At 36.7% G+C, this 15,437-nt stretch overlaps 1 protein-coding gene across 1 annotated transcript in view; it reads left to right on the top strand.

The window, feature by feature from the left end:
- Positions 1 to 15,437, top strand: part of LOC149774318 (WD repeat-containing protein 82-like) — a 44,866-nt gene that overhangs the window by 19,543 nt on the left and 9,886 nt on the right. The gene's annotated exons all lie outside the window — the stretch shown is intronic.

The following is a 15,437-nucleotide window of genomic DNA, read 5'->3' as shown; positions in this document are numbered from 1 at the left end:
CACTGCCTAACTGTTGCTTTCTTTGCAAGAGGCTTCCTTGTTGCACCATAATGTTCACAAGCCCTCTTCTTTGTTTGATTGTGTGTGTGATATGGATTTTTAATGTAGCCTTAAAAAAATTCAGTCATATCGCTGTGATGTCTGCCGTATGGCAGTTTATAGTGATGTCTAGCACTAGGGCATCATGCCACAGACATAGCATCATATCCCACCCAGCCACATTATCCTGACACCAGGCTGACCAGTCCTAACATTAACCTCTTATTGCTAAGCACCTAGCGAGACAGCTGTTAGTACCATTTTTTATAAGTCTTTGGTATGACTCATCTGGGGTTTGAACCCACAACCTCCTGCATCCAATCTAGTTTGATCTAGTGATATCCAGGAAAGACTCAGCCTTCCATGCATCCATAGAAGAATCTTCTAGATTTTGCTTGGAGTTCTGTCCTTCACCGCATGCTCTATCAGTGGCCACTTGTAGAATCTACATCCTTTTGCCCTAAAAAGACCGGCATTCATTCAGATGGTTACCACAATCTTGTCAAGTGACTGATTTTATGCAGTATTTCAGAATGTCCTTCAAGACCTAAACATCAATTGATCTTTTGCAACAGTTCCTCCAGTCTGACATCAGTCTGGCCTTTTGCAAAATACACTCATCAGTCTTCCATAAACAGAAATATTGCCAGCCCCAGAAGGTCAAAGTCATGCTCATTGTGCATGGATCTAAAGCATTTCGAAAACACTTATCAACTGGTTTGCAACATTTTAGCCATTTTCTCCATGCTTGATCTGGTCTCTGTGGCTCTTTTTCAGCAACCTTGGTATAGCATAGATCCCACCATTGACACCCCTACTGAAAAGCTTGCCTGGAAATAAGTCATCTGTATGACTTGTGTACTCAGTATGGCAACTTAACACTGACTCTCCAGTACTATTGCTGCTTCAGTTAATCTCAGGTTGCAGAGTGAAATGTATCCCTCACCATGTCCACACTGCTTAGAAACCACTACAGTGCAATCCCCAGAGCTCAGCCTTTTATCTGTCAACTTCCTGTTCCATAGCTACACAGAGGAGTTCGTGATATACAACCTTTTCTCAAGCCTCACGGTCCACAGCTACATCTTCATTTCCACAAAGAATAAGAGAAGTAGGTAGGATTAAACTAAGGCATTTACAGCTGGGCACTCCTCTTTCAAACCTTCGTCTTCATCTAGTTTCCCAAAAGAGGAGACAACAAAGCACAAGGGAAAACAGACAGGATTTGGTCCAGTTTCTCTTCTTGCCACCCATCTTTTCATGCTTATACATCCTCTTTCAACATCCTGTTGGGAGGAAGGCTTAGGCTTCAACAATCCTCAGAGATGCTGTCCTTCAGAAAAGTTGAGTTAATTCACATTGCCATGGCATGCAGATTCTTGTCAAACACACAAGGGCACCCAGTCTAAAGACATGGATCCTGAGGCCAACCCTCAACAATGTCCAAGAGTAACCCTACATCCCTTGTCTTGGACTTTCAGGATGCGTGTGTTCATATTCTCATTTACAGGTCTCCACAGAGATTCACATCCATGGTCCCCACCTCCAAAACTACATTCATGTCACCGACATCAAAGTATCATAAGATGAGCAACATTTTGTACCAACACATACAATCCCTTATCGTTCTCTTGTTTTGCCTCAAAATTCCACTACAACAAAGTCTGGTCTGATGGTGTAATGTTCCAGCTTTTCTCTCTGAACAAGCTCAAGATTTCTCAGTCTGGTTTGCATCCCTCAGAATTGTGCTTCGAGTCTGATCTGTATGATGTCTTCTGTCATTTTACAGGGTTGGTGATGGCTTTAAAAAGTTGTCACCCCAAAAATCACCAACCTCAATATTTTGTCGCCAATTTTCAAAAAATGTTGCCATTTTCATAATACAGTGCTGTCCATTTATCTCACATCCTTGGGACCAATATAATGTTGTTGACATAAGCGGATGTTTAGATCAGTGTTGGGGTGGGGCTGAAAATAAATTGAAATTTCGCATACAAGTTTAATTTTTAAGCAATGACATGTTGTCAGTGACTAGGATTTACACAGAGAAATAAAACATTGGAAATTTTGGTTAAATTGAGACAACTAGTCTGAAATACACTTGTATCTTGACAACTTACATTTGTGTAGTACACTCCACAATGTGTTAAATAATGTACATGTTTATAAAAACTCCATGAATTTGAGTATTAGATTATAGGTTGGAAAATTCATGTATCAATCAAATGCCATTAGAAAATGCAAATAACACTTATGTATATATAAAAATGGTTGTCCACATTTGATCTATATCCCATTGTCAAAAACACATTTCACTAAACAATTCACTCTGAGATTCCTTCTCCCCAGTATCACGTGGCTGTTTATATGCTACATGTACATGTACTTAAATTGGCCTAGATTTGGTTCAGCCAGAAACAACTACCATCTTGCCCAGGCTACCCAGGGATGAAGTTTTTCATAGGGAAATGAAAACATGTGAACAAATTAAAAAGTTTAACAAACATTCTTGCGAGATGTCCCATCTTTAGTTAACTTGACAGCTATATATCTATAGTTTCAAAATATTGGAAATTGAATTTGGGTTTTACGCTGCCATTGGTAGCGATCACAAACAGGAAACTTTCATGGCACAATAAATATGTTCCAGTCACTATGGAAAATGAAACAATCGATAGTTTGAAATGCTTTTGTTTAAGTTTGGTTGTGACTTCATTTGATCAAAGATCCCTTGTATTTATTGAAAGTTGTAGTTGGCTTGCTTTGATGAAGAAGCAAGTGTTATTTAAGGCGCTGCTAAAGGCCCTTTTTGAAGGAGCAAACAAATGCCCATTTGTTATTCTTGCTGCAACATCAAATAATTGTAGAACATTAAGACAGAATTTATTTTTTAATTTGCTTAGTATATACATACAGAACAATTGGTGATCAGCTTTTAAAGTTTCAGTAAAAAAAATTTCTGGTACATTTTTTTAAAAATTGCCATCATTTGGTCGATTGTAGTCATTCCCATTCCCACCTTTAGAGGTGGTCGATTGTAGTAAGTCAGGTAGCATGGCAATTACAGCATACAGTACTAAGACCAGACATCAGCATAAGCAGATGCACTGTTAGGATGGTTTGTCAATATGAACAAAGGATTTGTTTATGTAAAATAGATTTCAGTGCATTTTATATCCAAGCTTGCGGCTTATTTTCATAATGCCTTTCAATTTATCCACTCCAGACCCAAGACTGTATATACAAGTTTTAACAGTCAAAAATGTTGTTGCCCCAAAAATTGCTAGATGGTATATTTTATCGTCGATAAGGAAAAATATTGCAACATACAACATTGGCGAAGCTCGGTGCCATCCCTGAATTCTCGGAGAGTTGAATATCGGCTCAGGAACCTTTCAATAAAGCTGCGGATCTTCCTGCCAGGGCAATCAACATATGAGACCCCAGTTGATAAACCTTCTGTCTCTGAGATGGCTGAAGCTTGCCAACTTGACCCAACAATCAGAGCTTGGAAATACATGCAGTTTCATCTCAACAAATGAAAGGGCTGCTTAATAGATGATGGCAGTCATTCCATCTCATCACCAGACATCTTGAATTTCGTGACTGGCTATGATGCTCATCTTTTGAACCCTTTCACAATGAGTGGGATTTAGTCATTTAAGGAGTGGTCCACATACACAGCCATCTTGGAGATAAGTGACAATCAATGCCTTTCGATTATGGCAGCAGACACAATCTGGAAAGTGTGTTCTGGTACTTTCCAATACCATTACTGTTGTCAGTTATCTTTGAAGACGAGAAGGTACAAGTCCAGATCTTTACCTTCTTGACAGGTATTTTTATTACATGGTGTCACCATTGACAAATCTACATTTAAGTGTGCAACACCGAGGTTAGTCTGTATATCCCAGTACACTGATTGTCCAGACGGAATCAAGGGATTCACACAGGATGGCCAGTCATCCCCCTCCCCCACCCCCACTTAGTCTTCAGTCAAATCTCAGGCATCATTCAAATTGTTTTATGGAAATCTGATACAGTATTCTCAGGCTTCTATCTGAGAGAACTTAAATTCAGGGATTTTGGCCCTGGGACACTTAGGGTTATGATTATGAAGCCATATTTATTGTATGAACTGGAAGATATCAGTGTCAGTAATCACACACAGGATGCCATGTAAATAGTGTGCATTTACATTACCCTACATTCCAGAATTTCTATTTCCTATTTATATCATTTAGTTACTAAATGCTGGGATAAAGTATGAGGATTTTTCTGTGGGACTCTTTGAGACCCGTACGGGTATTGAAATCTGACTAAATAAAATCACAACAATGCTAAGACATGGATGAAATATTTCACTTTTAAAGAATATTTTAGTTTTTTAAACCAACTTTTTGTTTTCTCATTGCAAACACTGTAATACCATCTCCATTCAAAATGACTGGTTTCTTCTAATAGACAGGCTTCTCTAATGTTAATCCTACACAACTAGGTTTGAACTCAATATAACCCTTGGTGTTGATGACTAGCTTCCCCCAGATGCATGCTGGGATGGTGGATGAGTCTGTTTTGAAAATGTGAATGGTTGATGGTTGTGAATGGTTGATGAAAGCATCATTGTTTAAAACGGTCACTTAGGAACACGTATAAAAACATCTAATCAACTTAAAACAACTCACTCTTGCAAGTTTTAACATTTTCATTTACCAAAAATAAAAAATGGCGGATGATGATAATCAACAAATATCTGAATCACCAGGACTAAAACAGCTCTGGATTGAAAAAGCCTGTCACTTCAGATGGGAATGGAATTGCCAATGTTTGAACTAAGATACGAAAAATTGGTTTCAAAAGTGAAAATATTTAAAACAAGTGCATGATTTTCACGCAGCAATTTCTTGCATTAGTGTGCCTTTATTTTGTCAGATCTAGATAAAGGTACAAGTCTCCAAGGATCCTGGAGAAAACCTCTATCCATTGATTTATATTGTACCCATGCTTAGTTTTCACTTGCAGTTACACTTGATTTTTTTCCCCCTGGAAACAACCCCACATAGACCACATGTAGGTAATATTTTAGGGAAGACTGTCTTTCATGGTAAACAATTATCACTAGAAAAGCATGCACTTCTGCTCCAATAGTAACTGGCAAATGATGGCATTTGGCACCAATCCCTTTATCAAAGAGACCACCACTCTCAGATTTCTATCTCAACATGCAAACATTTCAGTGCATTTAGTGCAGAAACAAGTCATAAAGACATTTTGAAAGTCGTTCTTTGCTTACTAGCTGGATTGAGTAAGTGGATGTTCTCCTAATTATTACTGTATGATCAGGAGATAGTTTTTTTAAAAGAAACATTTTACTGTAAAAATTGGTCTTTGACCGCTCTGGTGGCCTTGTGGTTAGAGCATCCATCTCAGATGTGGGAGGTCGTGGGTTCAGACCCAGGCCAGGCCATACTAAAGACTTATAAAAATGGTACTAACAGCTTCCTCACTAGGCACTCAGCATTAACAGATTAGTGTTAGGACTTGTTGGCTTGGTGTCAGGATAATGTGACTCGGTGGGACATGATGCTACATGTCTGTGGCACAATGTCCCAGTGCTAGACATCACTATAAACCACAGCACTGCAGACATCATAGTGATATGACTAAAAAATTGTTAAAGCTACATTAAAAATATAAAAAAAACACATACACACACACTAGGTTAGAGATTGATGTTTCTGCTTTAAGTACTTAAAAATTGGATTCCTGCATTGACATATATCTGTGCCTGAATACATATTAGTAATTATTTTTTTAAGAAAATGTTTAGACAAGGAGCAGCAGAGAGGGTGAACAGACCATAGAATTCCGACAAAACAAATAAAACAAACAAATAAAATCATCTCGTAGAAAGGTCAAGATTTTACAAATGAACTTTTCCTTGAGATGTTTTATTTCTGTAATGACCGATTGTACTAATAAAACCTCAGTTCGAAATAGTAGCTGAAAAAATAAAGTACTCTACGTGTTTATTTATTCTTGTTTATTTTTTTGACGACCAACGTTGGTAGGTACCCTCTCTGCTGCTATTAATTTACCACCATACCAAGTTTGATGAATATTTTTCAACTCGTTCTCGCTGTCCTTTCTCCTCATCTGTTTCATCTTCATCTGTTTCATCTTTATTTGTTCTATGTTTCAAGTAATATTCAAGTTCTGATGGTGGTTTTTCTATTTTTGGATTTATGTTCTTTCTTTTTCTGTAATAGTTCATCAAACTTCGATATCGATCTCCACCGCAATTTTTACAAATCTGATATAATCCTCTAACGCCGTTGTTACAACCAACACAACTTCGTGGACCAGCATGAGGGTTTTTCTTTATAAGATAATTATGTTTCTTGCAATATTCTCCACGGCACCTTTTGTTGCATTTATCTGTTGTTCCTTGATGTAACCACGCACAGTTGTTCATTATATTAATGATATCTGTTTAATTAAATTTAATTTTATCATCACCCCTGCTACCCAAATATTTTATCAAGACCCACATGATATCTTGTTCTTGGATCATGTAAATTTATTGTTATAAATCCATGCGGAGTAGCTTGCGCTCGTGAGAAGAAATTTTTGAATTTAATTATATCCATGTCACCACCACACCAAGTTTGATGAATATTTCGCAACGTGTGTGTGTCTACGCCATTAAACACAACTAAAATGTTGCAGTTGTCTCTGATCACCTTCGGAATTTGTGTATATCATTGAGTAACATAGATCACGTCTGTATTTTTGTGTCTACCTCGGGAAAATATTCTGGCTGGATTTGATTGTTTATCTAGCATCACATCGTCGTATACAACTAAATTATTAATAAATCCGTCTATGGAATCTACGGATGGTGCTTCATCAATATCGGTTATAAACTCTATAACATCATTATCTTCATCCAGTAATCGTGCGTTTTCATTGAAATCTTTAAGTACATCATAACATCGTTGATCATCAATGGATGGTGCTACTAAATATAATTTATCCCATTTCAACCATCTCATTATCAGATTAAGTAATAATTGCGTCTTACCCGATCCAGATGGTCCTATGATAATCATTCTCATGGAGTTCGGTAGCGCAGGATGGTGTTTAACTGGCTCTCGTTGCCGAGTTGCTGAGAAATCAATTATATCCATATATATTATAACATGAATTTATATTGTTTACGCTGTAAAGTTAAAACTCCAACTACTGATTTAGCTACGGTTATAACAAAAAACAAAAAAATAGCGTACAGTGGAAAATGTTCTATATGCGGTAGAAAGAAATTTTCGTTTTTACCTAATAAGCGCGGTGGTGATATTGCTAAACATTCTACTGCTAAAGCATGGTTATCCAAACAAGCAATATGGCAAATTTATCTACCACGTCCTAAACAAATTCAGTACGCGTATTTCGATGTCAGTGTTCCTAATGAAGTTCATCAAGCTGATATTCTGTTTTTACCGCATGATACTGTGCGTGGAAAAACGTACAAATACGCACTAACCGTAGTTGATGTTGCAAGTAGATACAAAGAAGCAGAGCCGCTATCAGCGAAAACATCATCTGAAGTAGCCGATGCGTTTGAACGAATTTATCAACGAGGACTCGGACCACAAGGTGGTCTGCGATGGCCACAGCTACTACAGGTTGATCCTGGTAAGGAATTTCTTGGTCCAGTATCATCGCTGATGAAACGACATAATACCAAAATACGACGAGGTCATACTGCAATTCACCGTGATCAAGCAATTGTTGAGCGATTTAATCGAACACTTGCTGAGCGGTTATTTGGATATCAATACGCGAGGGAATTTATTCAGGATAAAAGATCTCGCGAATTGGTGGCAAGATTACCAGGCGTGATAGCCGCATTAAATAATGAGATCACACGAATAACCAACATGAAACCCATTAGCGCGGTCACAAAAAAAAATATACCAACACAACGAAAAGATGTTGGAAAACAAAAAATATTAAGTGATGTTACAGTCAGATATTTATATGAGCCTGGTGAACTTGAAGGTGGTAAAGCGAGAGCGACTGATCCTATTTGGAGTGTTACCACACACAAAATATCTACCGTGACAAGATCCACTGGGAGAAACGCAGGCGTTTCCAGACCTGCAATCTACAGATTAGATTCGGCCGCTCCTCAACGTGGATTTACACGTGAACAACTACAAATAATCCCCACGGATACACAACTACCACCGCGATCACTTAACTAGCACCCAAGGGTGCCAGCACCCAAGGCGCTAGCGCCTCTACGTCGATTACACTCAAGACAGGTCAACATGGTATTTTCTCGTGTATGACCGCGACTATTATCTTTTCTATCTATGGTAAATTGTCTTGAATCATTACTCGAATACCGCCATAACATTATACAATTACAACTGGCGCAATGATTATTCTGCTGCTGTTTTAACTCAATAATAAATTCAACATCAAGATCAAAGTCGTGTTTATTTTTTTTATCAGATTGTTTGTATCCGATTAATTTTTTTCTTATTATATCATCATCGATGATGTTAAATTTATCAACGATTTCAGGAATTATGATTCTACGTAATTGAGATATATTTCTGACCCTCGATACCGCTAAATAAACTAAATTTGACCACTCGATGCGATCGTCTACAATCCAGACTCGTGTATCAGAAATAGTTAATCCCTGAGACGAGTGGATTGTCATAGCGTATCCCAACACCCATGGAGATTTGTCAGCGTGTATTGCATCTTCGACCACACTGATATCAACGGCGACAATATCATTTAATACGAGATTCTGTTTCCTTGACTCTGTCAAGGGTCCTGGAATATCAACATTAATATTCTGTTTTCGTGTATCTGATGGTCTATAACACAATGGTACGGGTAATTCTGAGTGTTTTTCTTTATGCAGCTGAAATAACTGTTGTTGTAAAGCGTCTCTGATTATTTTTCTACTTGCTACGATCAAATCGGTGGGTCTCCATAAATTTAAAAAATCACTCATTGAGGTCTCTGAGATCACTCCACGTATTATTTCACACTGAATTTTGTTTGATTGTAATCTGATTAATTTTTTAAATTCCTTCAAATTTGCATCAAGAGCTCTATGATCATCATCTATTTCTTCGTAATAATCAACGAAATTTTTTAACCAATCATGTGGAGATGGTCCAACAAAAGGCGGCGGTTGACCATGATCGCCACACATTATTATAGCGGTATTTTTCGTCAACAACCAATCAAGAAACATTTTTAATGTATCCAATGAGACCGTGCATATCTCATCCCAAATAATTATTTTAGGTATATATTTTTCTCCCATCCGTTCAGGAGTCCATGTATCTCCGCGCCACCGAAAGAAACTATGATATGTACATGATTGTACTTGCCGCTGTTTCATCTCACGTGCGAGTCTATGTGTGGGTGTCAGCACGATTATATCTGAATTTCTAAAAACATTAATCGTTCGAGTTGTTTTGCCGCATTCACCAGGTCCATTGAGATATACTGTCTTATATCTGGTTATTGGATCACTCAACGATGGTGCTTTCGACATTTCTGATATTTTATTACTCTCGCGATAAAAATCTCTCATTGGAACATCTGCTGATTCTGTGTAATTGTGTAATAGTTCCTTTTTTATTCTCCACGAACCCCATCGTTCATCATTACTTGTAAATTTCATAACAAGTTCTAAATATTTACTTGAAATATAAAACGAATCTGTTGCGACTCTGACTGCGGTCTCAGGAAATCTATTAATCATCGATAATAAATTTATAGAAACATAAGCCAACATGGAAGATCTTAGATGAGTATATTGTGGGGATACGTCATTTATGTAACTAACGATCGTACCTAATTTTGTTCCGTCGGATAAATAAACATTTTCTCGATTTACAAATATATTTTTCGCCGTTGTGTCAGCGATTATAAAATCGTACTCGGCATCATCTAGAATTAATCGTGCGTGATGTCTTTTATAATCATATGCACCACCTTGAGTAAATTTACCTATAATTTTTCTACCGAGATCTTTTGCGGTTTTGAGTTTATTAGGAATATCATCTTCGGAAACATCAGGACATTTTTCCTTAAACTCGCTGATAACTTCAGAATCTGACATGGGCAACCAAACTTTGGTCTGTGCATGATATGATATAATTGCCTCACTGACCACCAACGATGTCAGTATCGCACAATTTAGCATATATCGTAACAAAACTATAGGTGCCCAACGTTTTTCACAAAAATGTCTACCAAACCAAACATAACAAATCTTGTGAAGATCTTCGTTAAACTCGAATGATTCAATACAGGCGAATCCAGTCAGATCAAAATCAGGTAATGGTCCATTAATTGCCACTCGCGTCATCTCGTTTGTTGGGTGACCAAATCTTTCAAAGTACGTAGAACAATCTCCGTATCCCAGAAAACTTCCTGGATAACATGCAACCATATCAACCGAAATAACATCATTGTAATTGTATTTGGTATTCCATAATCCGCCATGTCCATATTCGACGCAACTTGCGCGTACGTCCTCGAGTAAATCAAATCGTGTTGGTTTCCATGAATTTCGTTCTCTGGCGAAATGAGCCGCAACAGATTGAACGGTAAAACAATTATTTAGTAATTTGTCAGTATTTTCCGCGTGCTTGCACTGTAAAAACTTCGCGAGATTTTTCATCTCGTCATGGAGGGATTCTGTGCGATATATTTCACCGTTTGGTTTGACAAACTGATCAAATTCACCTTCTTCATTACTTTTAAATAACCATACCGATACAGGATCGGTTTTACTTATTTCGTTGATAAAATCAAACATACTATCTGTGGGGTAAAATCTAACAGTTCGATCACGTGGAAATATTGTTACTGCGTTAGTCCATGCGTGCGCGTTATGATCAATAATATTTATTGGAGCTCCTTTCGATTTATATTTCGATTGGTACAGTACTTCTCCCGTTATTGTCGCCACAGTTATTGGAAATTTTAATATTTTTCCTAACTCAGCAACATCTTTTATTGTAGCACCGGTATCCTTAACCGAATCAGCCCACGAGTTTATTTTTTCACGCCTTAAATCAGTTAATCCATTTCCACGCATCGCGTTTGTAAAGTGTTCTATTACTCGTTCGGCTACACAATTTAACCTTGAAAATTTCATCGGCGCTAGTTTATCAACGTTGGGTTTTTTATTTATCTCATAGATTCCATAAATAACCGCTGTTACAGGATATGCTCGCTCATAATACGGTTTGTCAATACCCGTCAGTAGACCCGGTCTGGAATTTTTACTTAATATGACAGTTTTATTATTGCCAAGGACAGGATCATATTTGTCACGGATAATCCAACTACCTGTTTCTGTTAATACAATAAATTTTACTCTGAAGAAATATTTTTGATTGCCCTCGTATTCAGCGATGTAGTTAATGATAGTTGCCGCTCGCTTGTCGTTCATTGTGGCGTCCGTGACTTTGTCGACACTGACTTTGTCAGCTTTCTTGACTCCGTCAAGGCGTATGATCTTGAACGTTGACCATCTATGAGATGCACCATCCGTGTAAAATTCTTTCTTGGCGTCGTGAATTTTCGAGATCAAACTTTTATTTTTCGGATCAACCAAATCTCGCACTGGCAAGTCAGAAGATAATCTGTCAAGGTTGAATTTATATTTAACAGGCCTAGTTTGGGATAATCTCTCAAACTCGTTCATATAATTAAAACAAATATTTAAATAAAGAAATTTATATATATATATATACAATGTCTCAATGCAGATGGTTGATGATCGGTTCGGTAAATCGATGCAACAAATCCTGCAGAAAGGAATTTTGTTGGATGCACTCACAAAACATACGATGAGGAAGTCTAGGACCAATACCATGTCTGCGGTGTGGTATTGGAGTGCGAGGAAAAACAGAATTATGTGGAAAGTGCGGCGGAAAATGGTTCAGAGAACTTAAAAGATATTATGACAAAAAAATAATAGCGGTGAAAACGCTATAAAATCCGTGGGGGATTATATATCAAGATTTCAGACAAACAATGATTTAAACGAATAATATTATTATAATGGAGCAAAATAAATTTGTCCCACATCCTGTCATAACAAACTATGAATCAAATATTAATGGTATCATCAGACACTGCAAGTTGAAGAGACAAGTTGGTTGTATTAATAATCATGGTTATCTAAGGTTTACTGCTGGGGAGAGAAAACATTATCTATGTCATAGATTTACGTATGAATGTCATAATGGGATGATCAATGACGGTCTTGTTATTGATCATATTGACGGGGATACTCAAAATAACTCCCTACACAACCTTCGTGTTGTCACTCGAAGCGTGAACTCTGCATGTGGTAATACAGGAAGATGTAAGACAATCGGAAAGAGGGCGGTAATTTCCACAAACATAGAAACTGGCGAAAAAGTTATATTTCGTTCAATATCTTCTGCTGCGAAATATTTTGATATTCACCCACAATCAGTACAAAGAGTGGCAGAAAATATATATAAAACCGCTTTCTCGAAAAAATATAAACAGAAAATTACCTTTCAGTATCAATAACTATCATCACCACATTGAATTAATTTTTTTAATTTATGTCACAGTATGTCCTCCATACACTACTGAATTTTTGATTATATAAAAGGGAGATTACTTTGTAATATATAGTTTTCTTCGTAGATTTTTGATTTTTTATGATCGTAATTAGTCAGTTTAACTAATTACATCGTAATTAATTACTCGTAGAAGTATTATTTATGTTTTTTAAATATTTCCCATCATACAACATTACGAGAAATCATGATAATGTTATTGATCCGCAAGGAAGCTGTGTAGGTACCGAACAGAAACCGTTGTCATGGTAATCGATCTGCAGGTGTGTTCATGCCACTGTTATTATTGATTCGCAGTCTGCTTAGGAAAAACGCTGTTTTATATTCAGAAACTGTTATTATTCAGAAATCGCTGTTTTATATTCAGAAACTGTTATTATTCAGAAACTGTTGTTATAAATACAGAAACTGTTATTATTCAGAAACCGCTGTTTTAGTGTAAATATTGGTTCCTTAGCTATATAGCTTAACTATATATTAACTTCCGAAACATATGTTCGTAACAAGGTTTGATAGCTCAATCAGTATGGTATTGGACTGTGACGCTCGCGGTCCAGGATCGAACCCCCATGGCTGACAATTTGTCGGTGGTGTGCGCATAATTGCGATTTTTATAATAGTGGGGGAACCGCAAAACCCCCCGCTCAGCAAAATTCAACCACAATATTGACTTGTGGTTGATACATATTTCGTATCACCCACTGGATTAATTATTGTGGGTGGGATTTTGCTGAGCGTATATGTTTGTACTGTCCTTAGTTAGGTTATATGTTTGTGCCGTCCAATGCATAATCTGAGCTCGCTAATACACTCGATAGGGGCTCTTCATTCATAATCTGAGCTCGCTAATACACTCGATAGGGGCTCTTCATTCATTGTATATAACCATTTCATTGTATATATGTTATGTGTATATCCTCTAAACTTGGTAGATTGCGGTGGCAAGCTACGAGTTTAATGAGGATTGTGCCGTCCTTAGTTAGTTATATGTTATGTGTATATCCTCTAAACTTGGTAGATTGCGGTGGCAAGCTACGAGTTTAATGAGGATTGTGCTGTCCTTAGTTAGTTATATGTTATGTGTATATCCTCTAAACTTGGTAGATTGCGGTGGCAAGCTACGAGTTTAATGAGGATTGTGCTGTCCTTGTGCCGTCCTTAGTTAGTTATATGTTATGTGTATATCCTCTAAACTTGGTAGATTGCGGTGGCAAGCTACGAGTTTAATGAGGATTGTGCTGTCCTCCCTCTTGGGCCTTCTAGACCGTTGTTTGGCGGGTTAGGGGCTCTCGTAGAGGGAATATTTGCCTAATGAACTTGGTAGATTGTGGTGGCAAGCTACGAGTTCTTGGTTGTGCTGTCCTTGAAACATCCCGACGAACTCGCTAAACACTCAATAGGGGTTCTAGGGATATTTTTTTTTTATTTTAAAGATTTATATATTATATAATGAACCATGAAAATATCAATGATGTAATTGTTGCTATTAAAAAATTGAAAAAAGATGGAATTAATATATCTGATGAACTTAATCCTGAAAAAATAGTTTCTGACTTTGAGATTTTACAAGAACGTAAAACCCAGGGGACACACACACTATCATCTGAATACAGGCTCATGAAACGGATTCAGGCGGCAATGTTTCAGTCGCTAGCTACCGTAGAAGATGATCATGTGAAGGAGTTCGTTCCTCTCTCTGCCGCCGTAGAAAGAATTAAATCGTTATTATCCCACGAGTACGAGGAAAAGAAAACGATTAGTACTCGCATAAGACTATTAAGAAAAATTATGTCAGAAAGTAACTTCGTTACTGGTGAAACGATCCAGAGTAACTTCGTTACTGGTGAAACGATCCAAAGTAACTTCGTTACTGGTGATAATGAAAATGAAAGTTTTGGTAACTGGGGTCCATGTCAACGCTGACCACGTGTGGTGTAAAATGATCAAATTTTCAGAAAAAAAAATAAATAAAAATCGGGGAAAAATAATATTTTTTCACAAATACGCGATTTTGACTACCAACTACCCCGTCAGAAATAAGAAAAAATTGATATTTATTTTACAAAATACAAGAAAAATGCACGAATTACTTGATCCTGACGGGGTAGTTGGTAGTCAAAATCAAGAAAATTCTAACTTTGTCAAATTGTTCCTAATAAATTTTATTTATTATAAATTAATTTTATTTATTAATAATATTATTTTTACTGAGGATTTATTTTTTTTTTTTACTAAAATCAAGAAAAATGCACGAATTACTTGATTCTGACGGGGTAGTTGGTAGTCAAAATCAAAGAAAAATGCACGAATTACTTGATTTCTGACGGGGTAGTTGGTAGTCAAAATCAGGAAAATTGAGCAATTTCGTTGTATTTTAGTAAAAAAAAAAAAAAAATCTCAGTAAAAATAATATTATTAATATATAAAATTAATTTATAATAAATAAAATTTATTAGGAACAATTTGACAAAGTTAGAATTTCTTATTTCTGACGGGGTAGTTGGTAGTCAAAATCAAGTAATTCGTACATTTTTATGTTTCTGACGGGGTAGTTGGTAGTCAAAATCAAGTAATTCGTGCATTTTTATGTTTCTGACGGGGTAGTTGGTAGTCAAAATCAAGTAATTCGTACAATTTCAGTAAAAAAATAATAAAAATCGGGAAAATTAATAAATCTTATTTTTTTTGTGATAGAAATTTTAATTTTTACTTTCATCGACCAGCTTTTTT

Source organism: Sinohyriopsis cumingii, unplaced genomic scaffold (genome assembly GCF_028554795.1).
Source record: "Sinohyriopsis cumingii isolate HCF-2022 unplaced genomic scaffold, ASM2855479v2 utg000349l, whole genome shotgun sequence".
Classification (NCBI taxonomy): domain Eukaryota; kingdom Metazoa; phylum Mollusca; class Bivalvia; order Unionida; family Unionidae; genus Sinohyriopsis; species Sinohyriopsis cumingii.
Note: the sequence above shows the minus strand (reverse complement) of the source record. Positions and strands in the feature narration are given on the sequence as shown.